This window comes from Mus pahari, chromosome 9 (assembly GCF_900095145.1).
Source record: "Mus pahari chromosome 9, PAHARI_EIJ_v1.1, whole genome shotgun sequence".
Lineage (NCBI taxonomy): Eukaryota > Metazoa > Chordata > Mammalia > Rodentia > Muridae > Mus > Mus pahari.
In genome coordinates this window covers 80,760,595-80,769,413 of record NC_034598.1, presented here as the reverse complement: position 1 = coordinate 80,769,413, position 8,819 = coordinate 80,760,595, and positions in this window count along the sequence as shown.

Below are 8,819 nucleotides of genomic sequence, written 5' to 3'. Positions count from 1 at the left end.
CTTTGTGTTTCCCTGGTAACTTGGCTACCAAAGCTTGTAACACCAAACGTGGGATACCCAGATAGTGACTTCAACCGTAAGTCCCTCTCACAGGTGTCTGTCCTGGTGCTGGCCTTTTAGGCTTGTTGTTTGGGTTAGAAGGGGCAGTGGGTGGTACAGCACTGTTAAGGTCGGCGACTTCTTGTCATACGTGTGCTCACTCATGCTTGGGGGAGTAAAGTAACGTGCTCAAGATCACACAGCCGGTAACGGCACAGCTAGGACTCAAATCCACACGCACTACAGGAGATCAGACTTCATAGCAAATAGGAAAAGGTGATTAAAGTCATGTGAATTGTTCTTTTGCTTATTACACCTAAGGTATGCTTATTCAAGTTGTCTAGGTAATTCTCGTAGAACGAAAGGAATTTATTTTTCTGAGCATTCTTTTGTTATATTTTTCCAAGAGAAATAAATTTATCATTGGCTTCTATACTCAAACAATCCAGCGTGATGGAAACCGGGATCATTTTAGCAGAATTACTTGAGAGTTTCATCAGTTTCCCCAAAAGTCTCTCCCAAGCTCTGTTATCCAAACAATCTCCCTTTGAAGTGTCTGCGCAATCAGTTTAATTGTATTTACATTGTAGACTCACACAATTAGCACACATTTGCTCTGGCAAAATGAGCTACACACTAGCATCTCAAGGAGAGATGTTTGTTGGAGCCGGCACTGATTTGATAATAGTAGTGATATTTTCATCTCAAGATGACCTTAGCTTTCCCAACAGCAGCGTGGCAACAGCAAGGACTTGGACGATGAAGGTTGAGCTAATGAGGCCCAGCCAGCAGTTCACAGACATGAGCCATCCTGTCTCCCTTGGGTGCCACACAGCTTAGCTGATTCAATGAGGCTACTGAACTCATTATGGAGGCAAATAGTCTCTAAGACGACCCTTAACAACCCCTGCCTGCCTCATGGTATTCATGTCCTTGTGTGACACTCTCTTAGTGTGGCTGGAACCTGTGACTTGCTTCTAACATGATCTCATACACACTAGGGTGTTATGAAGATAAAATTGTGTTCCCAACCACTAAGCTCTCCCTTGCTCTCCTGAAGTCAGCTGCCATGACCCGTATGGTGCAGTGGAGAACCCCCATGGTAGGAGCTGAAGGCGATCTCCAAATGACAAGCAGCAAACCCCAATCCACAGAGCTGAATTCTGCCAAAGTCCCGTGAGACGATAACTGGATCCTTTCCTGGTTTTGTCTTGAAATGACAGTACAGCCCTCGCCCCGGGCTAACTGTGGCTCTCAGATGCCATCTAGAACAGAGGACCCATTCATTACTCCTGGCCCACAAAACTGTGAGATTAAAAAAAAAAAGTATGTTGTGTGAAGCTGTTACATGGGTAGTGATTTGGGACCCAGCATTGGGAAATTAAGACAACTACCTCAGTGCTTTTTTTGGGATCCCACAGGTATTTTCTGGGGTGACATAATGGTGAACAGGAATGGGAAAAAAAATGTCCCACGGATTCAATGCAATTCCTAATAAAGTATTAGTGATTGGAAGTAACAGAAGGATGGGTTCTGGGACCCACTGGGATCATTGTAATGGTCCCACCATGGGCAAGCTCCACCCAGTCCTAGTTCCCAAGAACGCTCACATGAGGGACATCCAGAACCACTATAAGCTAGAGGTGGAAATAATCTAGGAAAATCCCATCAGAATGGCTGCCAAGGCTGTTCTGCTGGTGGTTGGTTGTGTCCTAGAGTGTTAGATCCCTGGAGTTACCTGGCACCCTCTGATGTTTCTCTGTTCTGCCTCTTGAGAGAAGGGACATTTTTCCCAGGCAGTTCCCCGAAAGGCCCGGTGGACTGTCAGTTTGGACTGTTCGCCATTCATTAATCTTCAGCATCCACGTCTGCCTTTAATTTTCGGCATCATTAGCCCTGCGCCTGCCCGAGATGGTGAGAGTGCTTTAGGGATGTCACAGAAACATCCTCATTCACTGACCGTGCTTTGAAGTGAGATGCAGAATCCTTGAAGCCCATCTTAAAAAAAGAGAGAGAGAGAGAGAGAAAGAAAACTGAAAAGGTTTTCTGTGGAGTGAGGTGGACTTGCTGACCGCATAGCCTTTATAATCCTCCCTCTCCTCAGTCTACCAGGCCCTCGCTGTCAACCGGCACTTTGTCCATTGTGCCTGTAGGTGACAATTTTGCATTTGGCCACTGGAGACGGATGTCAGCACATTTTATGCTGAACTGAAAAATGTGGTTTGTTTTGTGCGACTACCAACCCATGAAGCTTCGTGTAGGGGCTGGTGAGGATAACCTTCCTCCCTCTATGGAGGAAGCAAGCATCAGGTTCCAGGCTTCTCTTCCTCCCCTGCTTGGCTTTGTCTCTACCTGGTGGATGCCATTTGTTCTTCTCCATGCTGGGCAAAAGTAGGGGAGAGAGGAGAGGGAAAGAGCAGAACAGAGATGAGCTTCGGTTTGATCTCCTCTCCTCACACATGATGAAAGATAGCAACCCCTGGAGTCTGCAGATGGATGGCACAAGCTAATGCTGTCTCATACCTTTACAAGCGAGGTGCCTCACAGGTCCCCGTCTTGTGGTTCCTTTGACTCAAGGGGGTGACACTCATTCTAGTTTGCCTCTTTCAGCTCTGTCCTCAGCCTTGGGGGGGATCCAGCTGTGCGTGTCCCTTCTTGATCTTGGCTTTCCTCCTTTGATCTCCTTTGTCCCTTGACTCAGCAAGCCCTGAGAGTGCTCCCTGAGCCGATCCCAGAGCAGCATCCCTACCCTGCCTCTCATCTCCAAAGCCCACAGCCAGCTCTTCTTGACTTTGCAGATTTTTCTCAGTGGAGTTGACTTTAGCCCACAGCCCTCAGTGGGGGGACTCCTCTTACAGCTCCCCAGGTGAAACCCCCCCCCCAAGCTTAGGGTAAGGAGACATTCCCACCCTTCATCTAGAACAGCAAGGACTTGCATCAGAGCCTCAAAACACTCATTAGCCCTCAGCTTTAAACTCTGATACCTTCATCCTCATGGTCTCACAGAGAGTCCCAGGAGGTACGGGTCAGGTTCTTTTCCATCCATGTGAGTTAGAATGGGAGGGAAAGGTCTCTCAGAACTGAGGCAGAATGCAGTCTTCCTGGATTCTATACAATTGTTTTACTGACTGATGACTCATTTGTGGCTCGCTGTTATATTTTACCTCTGTCCATAGCATGTTCCAATCCAAACATGGGGCCATCCCCCAATTCTCAGCGTCTTGGAATTCCTTGAGAAGAAGAATCTACTCCATGCAGTTTCAGTCGTGCTTTATTATATGATATTAATTAGAATTGCTGGAAGGAAAGGCCAAGGATGCCAAAATCCAGATGTTTCATAGCCCAAAGCCAAACATGATGTCTCAAATACCCTAAGGCTGTATAGAACAAATCCAGTTGTGGTTGACTGATGATAGTCAATAGCCACAGGCCTAGAAATGGCTGACAGCCTGACTCCACATAAACTCCTATAGAAAACCAAACGCCTCTCAATGTCCATTCTTGCCATGAGAATAGTGTCTGCAGCTCTCTGTGGCTAGCTTAGGTTTAGAGCCATTGGTAAATAGTCAAATGTTTATGTATTAGCAGCAAAGACTCTTGAGAAATATACCCTCATTTCTACTCATGGAAAAGATAATGCACTGTGTAGATACACACATACACACACACACACACACACACACACACACACACACACACACAGTAATTAAAGCCATCTGTAACCTTGTGTTTTTTAACCTGTCCACTTTGTTCCCTGAAATAATGACTCTGAGATTTCTTATATATGAATAAATGCTAGCTCAATAGTTTTGCTCATTCCCCAACTATTTCTTAACTTAATCATTCCATTATTCTATTCTAAATTCTGTCAAGTGCCTGGTTGCCTGACCCTCAATTTCATGCAAATGTCTTCCTCCAGAGTTTGGGGTGAATCTCTTTTGTGCCTGACTCTATTCCCAGAAACCCTCTCTCTTGTTCCGGAACTTCCACCTCCCTGTTTCCTGCCTAAGTTACTAGGCCAACAGCACTTAATTGACAGGTGATGCTTCCATATAATACAAGAGAATCTTTCTATATTTCCCTCCTTTAGTCTAATAGAAGGCTCTTTCTCTTATAATAATGAACTACATTCTATAATAACAATTATGAAAACTATCAGGTAACATTTCACTTATAATGTCCAGCCCATTTGGCAACTTAAAAGAAATGACTCTATTATCTGTTCTATCTTGGTGAGTTCAGAGTTCTGTACCTAAATCATCGTCTATCATAACTTGTGCTACCAGCCTAAAAACATCTTCTTATACCTAAAACCATTTTTAAAATCTTAAACAACTTAAGCTTTTATTGTGACCAATAACTATCTCATCTTCAACCCCATCAGAGACTTGAAAAGGAATAAATATTACCTGTGTGTGTAGGAAGTGCAGAGCAAGCAACTTCCATAACTATAGAAATGACAGAGAAAGCTGGCTGCTGGACAGTCCCCTCACATTTCTCTGAGCTGTAGGACCATCATCTTAAGCCCTGTGACCCAGAATATCTGACAGACCTTTTTTTGTTAAGCAGAAATTATGAAGGACTGATTACCTCATCTTGGCAAAGCTCAGCAGTTGACTCCTCTGCATCCCGTTTGCCCGTTTTGGACAGCATACTGTCAGCAGTTGAAGCAATGGCAGCTTTTTACCCAGCGGCAGCTTGCCATATTTGAAGCAAACTCCATAAGGAAATTCTTCAATGGTCATCATCATCTTTCAAGTAGAAAGGGGTGCTGTCAGGAGCTGACATGTCTCATAGTAAAAAAAAAAAAAACCTTAAAATAATAAAACATCATAAAATGCTGTATCCTGTGGTCTCTGAGGTTTTTGAAGACCATATATCTATCTAGTATATCTGAATTGGCAAACATTCCTTGTTACCAGCTATTTACTATCTTTTATTTTATTTATTTTTTTAAGATTTATTTATTTATTATATGTAAGTACACTGTAGCTTCAGACGCTCCAGCAGAGGGCGTCAGATCTTGTTACAGATGGTTATGAGCCACCATGTGGTTGCTGGGATTTGAACTCCAGACCTTTGGAAGAACAGTCGGGTGCTCTTATCCACTGAGCCATCTCACCAGCCCCTATCTTTTAAACCTAGGAAACATATTTTTGTAATGAAGTTGGTATCTAACATGACTATGAGTATAATTGATTGTTACCTTGTATTACTTAATTATCCTAAACAGTTTGTAATAGCAGCTTTCAAAAGGACTAGAACTTAATGTTGCATTTTTAATGAATTACATAGGCATAATACTTTAAAAGGAGTTGATACATAGTATGTTGTAAACCAATATAACCTTAATTTTGTATCAATATACAAAGATCTATACCAATGTAAGATTTCTGGTTAGTAGTAGCTCTTATAGTTTAAAAGTAAAGTCAATAATCAACCCTTTATTCCTACTTTTCCTATATGACCCCCCTTTCCTTTCATCTCTTCTCCCCCAATACTAGATAGGAGAGAAGGGAGGATAGAGGAAAGAAAAAAAAAAGAGAGAAAAGAAACCATTGAATCTAACCTTCGTCATTTTGTTTCATCCATTCCCAAGACTACAACAATTTGTGAACTCCCCTTAAATGATGACAAATACCCATCACCCATTGAATGACCAAATAGCATCCACCTCACCTCTTGTGTCTGAGGTAAAGTTCTCTAAAATTGCTTCCTGCGTTTTCCTTTTGGGGAGCCCCCTAACATTTGGGATATTGGTTAGTCTAAAGGAAGCTTTAAAGTCAATAGAGCATTATTTAAACTATCTTTGTGAGATTTCATATTCCCCTTCTATTCAATGAGCATTTTCTTTAAAGTATGATTTAATCTCTGCATAATTGTTTAACCTGTAGGATTATAAGCTATATCTGTAACATGTGTTATGCCATAATGTCTAAAAAAGAATTGTTGTATTCTAATGGATACATCTGTTGAAGCATTATCAACTTCAATTTGTAAAGGCATCTCTAAGAAAATTACCATCTCTAATAAATGTACAATCTTAGAATCATCCTTTTCAGAATTCAAGGCAAAAGCTCCCTGGAATTCTGAATGTCTATCAATAGTATGAAGTACCAATCATGTATATATCTTAATTTTCCAAACTCTATAAAATGAAACACATCATCTATTGTATGACATTGTTCTAAGGTAACAGCAAACATAATGTGTACTCTTTTTAAAAAAGATTTACTTATTTATTATATGTAAGTACACTGTAGCTGTCTTCAGACACTCCAGAAGAGGGTATCAGATCTCATTAAGGATGATTGTGAGCCACCATGTGATTGCTGGGATTTAAGCTCACGACCTTCAGAAGAGCAGTCAGTGCTCTTACCAGCTGAGCCATCTCGCCAGCCCCTATAATGTGTAATCTTAATTCAATATATTGACTTATGGGTTGCCATTATAATTTCTCAAGCCCTTGTGGATGTTTTCATCTGCAGCTGTCTTTCTTGTTGTTCCAGACCCTCTAGTTTCTGTTCTGTTGCCTGTAACCTAGCATTCCATCTTACTGCCTTCTCCTTATCTAAGTCTGTTTTATTCTGATTGTTCTTGAAGAGGATATATACAACTACAATAATTAATGAACATATAATTACTTGCATGCCGATAATTGGAACAAAATTATATAGGGCCCAAGGGCCCTCTGTCATTGCGTTTTGCTCTATTTTTTAATGTAGAAAATATTTCCTTTTTAACCTTTAGCTCTCTCTCCTTAGAACTTCACTTTCTTATTTTCAAACTAAATATTTCTTTCTGTGATTATTTACCTAGTTTCTTTTCTTTCTTTAGGACCTAAGCACATTTTTTAAAAAAGATTTACTTTATGTATGTGAGCACACTGTCACTGTACTGGATCCCGTTACAGATGATTGTGAGCTACCATGTGGTTGCTGGGATTTGAACTGCTGGGATTCGAACTCAGGACCTCTGGAACTGCTGAACCGTCTCTCCAGCCCCCACCTAAGCATCATTTAAACATAGTGAACTTGTTCAGAGGCTTTTCTCAGTCTGAGCCTGGTTTCTGTTGCAAGCCAAGCCTTAATGGGCCAAAACTCCCGCCGTGATCAACAGGACAGAAAGGGGTGGTCACCATGCTATGAACCTTTTGCCAGTTTCTCGCCAGCCCAGGCCGCAGTGGCTAGTCCAGGTCTCTACCAGTCCTGAGTGCCTGGACTTGCCAGAGACACTGATGGGTGGCTCTAGCACTTGCGGGTTGAGCCTTTGATACATAGTCTCCATGCAAGTATGTGATAGCCTACTGCTTGCCCCCCTTGCCGTAAAGCAGGGGCTCTAAATGAGCTGCATTGGGCTTCTCTGGTTTCCCGTCCCCACCCTTGCCTGGCTCCTGTGGCCACCGGAACTTTAGCTGGTCTGTTCACAGAGCAGTCACTGGCTACCACAGAACAGAGTGCTAAGCCGTCCTTCTCAGTGGCTTTTCAGGCTCCAAGCCTGGAGTCTGTGCCTGATGTTCAGTTCAGTGTGCCATCTGTAGTAAAACCCATTCTGTAGTAAAAACCATCTGCAACCTCGTGTTTTCCCACCCGTCCACGGTGTGCCCTGAAATAATGACTCTGAGACGTCTTATATATGAATAAATACTGGGCCAATAGTTTTCCTTGTTCCCCAACTAGCTCAAAACTTAACCATCCAATTATTGTATTCTAAATTCTGCGTGTTTCCCTCCAGAGTTCAGGGATGACTCCTTTTTGTGCCTGACTCTATTCCCAGAAATCCTCTCTGTATCCTGGAACTTCCACCTCCTTGTTTCCTGCTTAAGCTAATAGGCCAACAGCATCTTATTGACAGGTGATGTTTCCATACAGTACAAGGGATTCTCTTTACCAGAAAAAAAATCCATTCTAAAATGTGAATGAAGAAGTTTCTGTCTTAATAAACTATGCTGACTATAAAGTAAAACCCCCTCTTTTGTGTATCTTTTAAACTGTGTACCCTTAACATACATTAAGATGAACTTAGGTTTAATTTTTAAAGGCTCTTCCTTTCTGCCCCCCCCCCTTACTCTTATTCTCCGTTCAGTTGTTGAGGTCTCCCAGGGTCTTGTGTCATCAGTGTTCTTTAACACCAGAAATCAATTTGACTAAATTTTTGATAATATCTGGTCACATTTAGTCCTCGTGGAATAAAAGTGAGTAAGTCAATACATTCAACACTTAGGGCAATGACTGGTACATACTGGGCATTCAGTGCTCCTCCCTGACGGTTATTGCCTATTTGATCCATTATTTTCCTTGTTGTTGTGACAAAAGTCATGGCTTAAAGAGGAAAGGGTTTACATTGGCTGCAGGTGGGGTGGGGGCTTTAAAAGAGATGAATAAAGTCCATCACAGTGAGAAGGCATGGTGGCAAGAGAGTGAGGTAGCAGGCCACACTGCATCCTTCCACAGTCAGGATGCTAGACCTTCCTGGAGGTTCCAGCTCCTAAAGCCTCCTTGCCTTCCAAATTAGCAGTGCCAGCAGGGGACACAAGCCTGTGAGAACACTTCACATGTATGACAGCTGTTTGGGTTTTTATTTTAAAGACCTCAAGTGAGTGATAGTGTCTTTGAGGGGACTGGGGATCCGCCTTCTGTCTCACTGCCGCTGGGGTGTGTGAACTTCGATTGGGCAGACAAAATGCAGAACGCTAGGCTGCATTTACCCTACACCACCATCACCATTGGGTGATGGGCTTGCGGGAAGCAAAGATGCTCCTGCCCAGTGGGTGGGGGGTG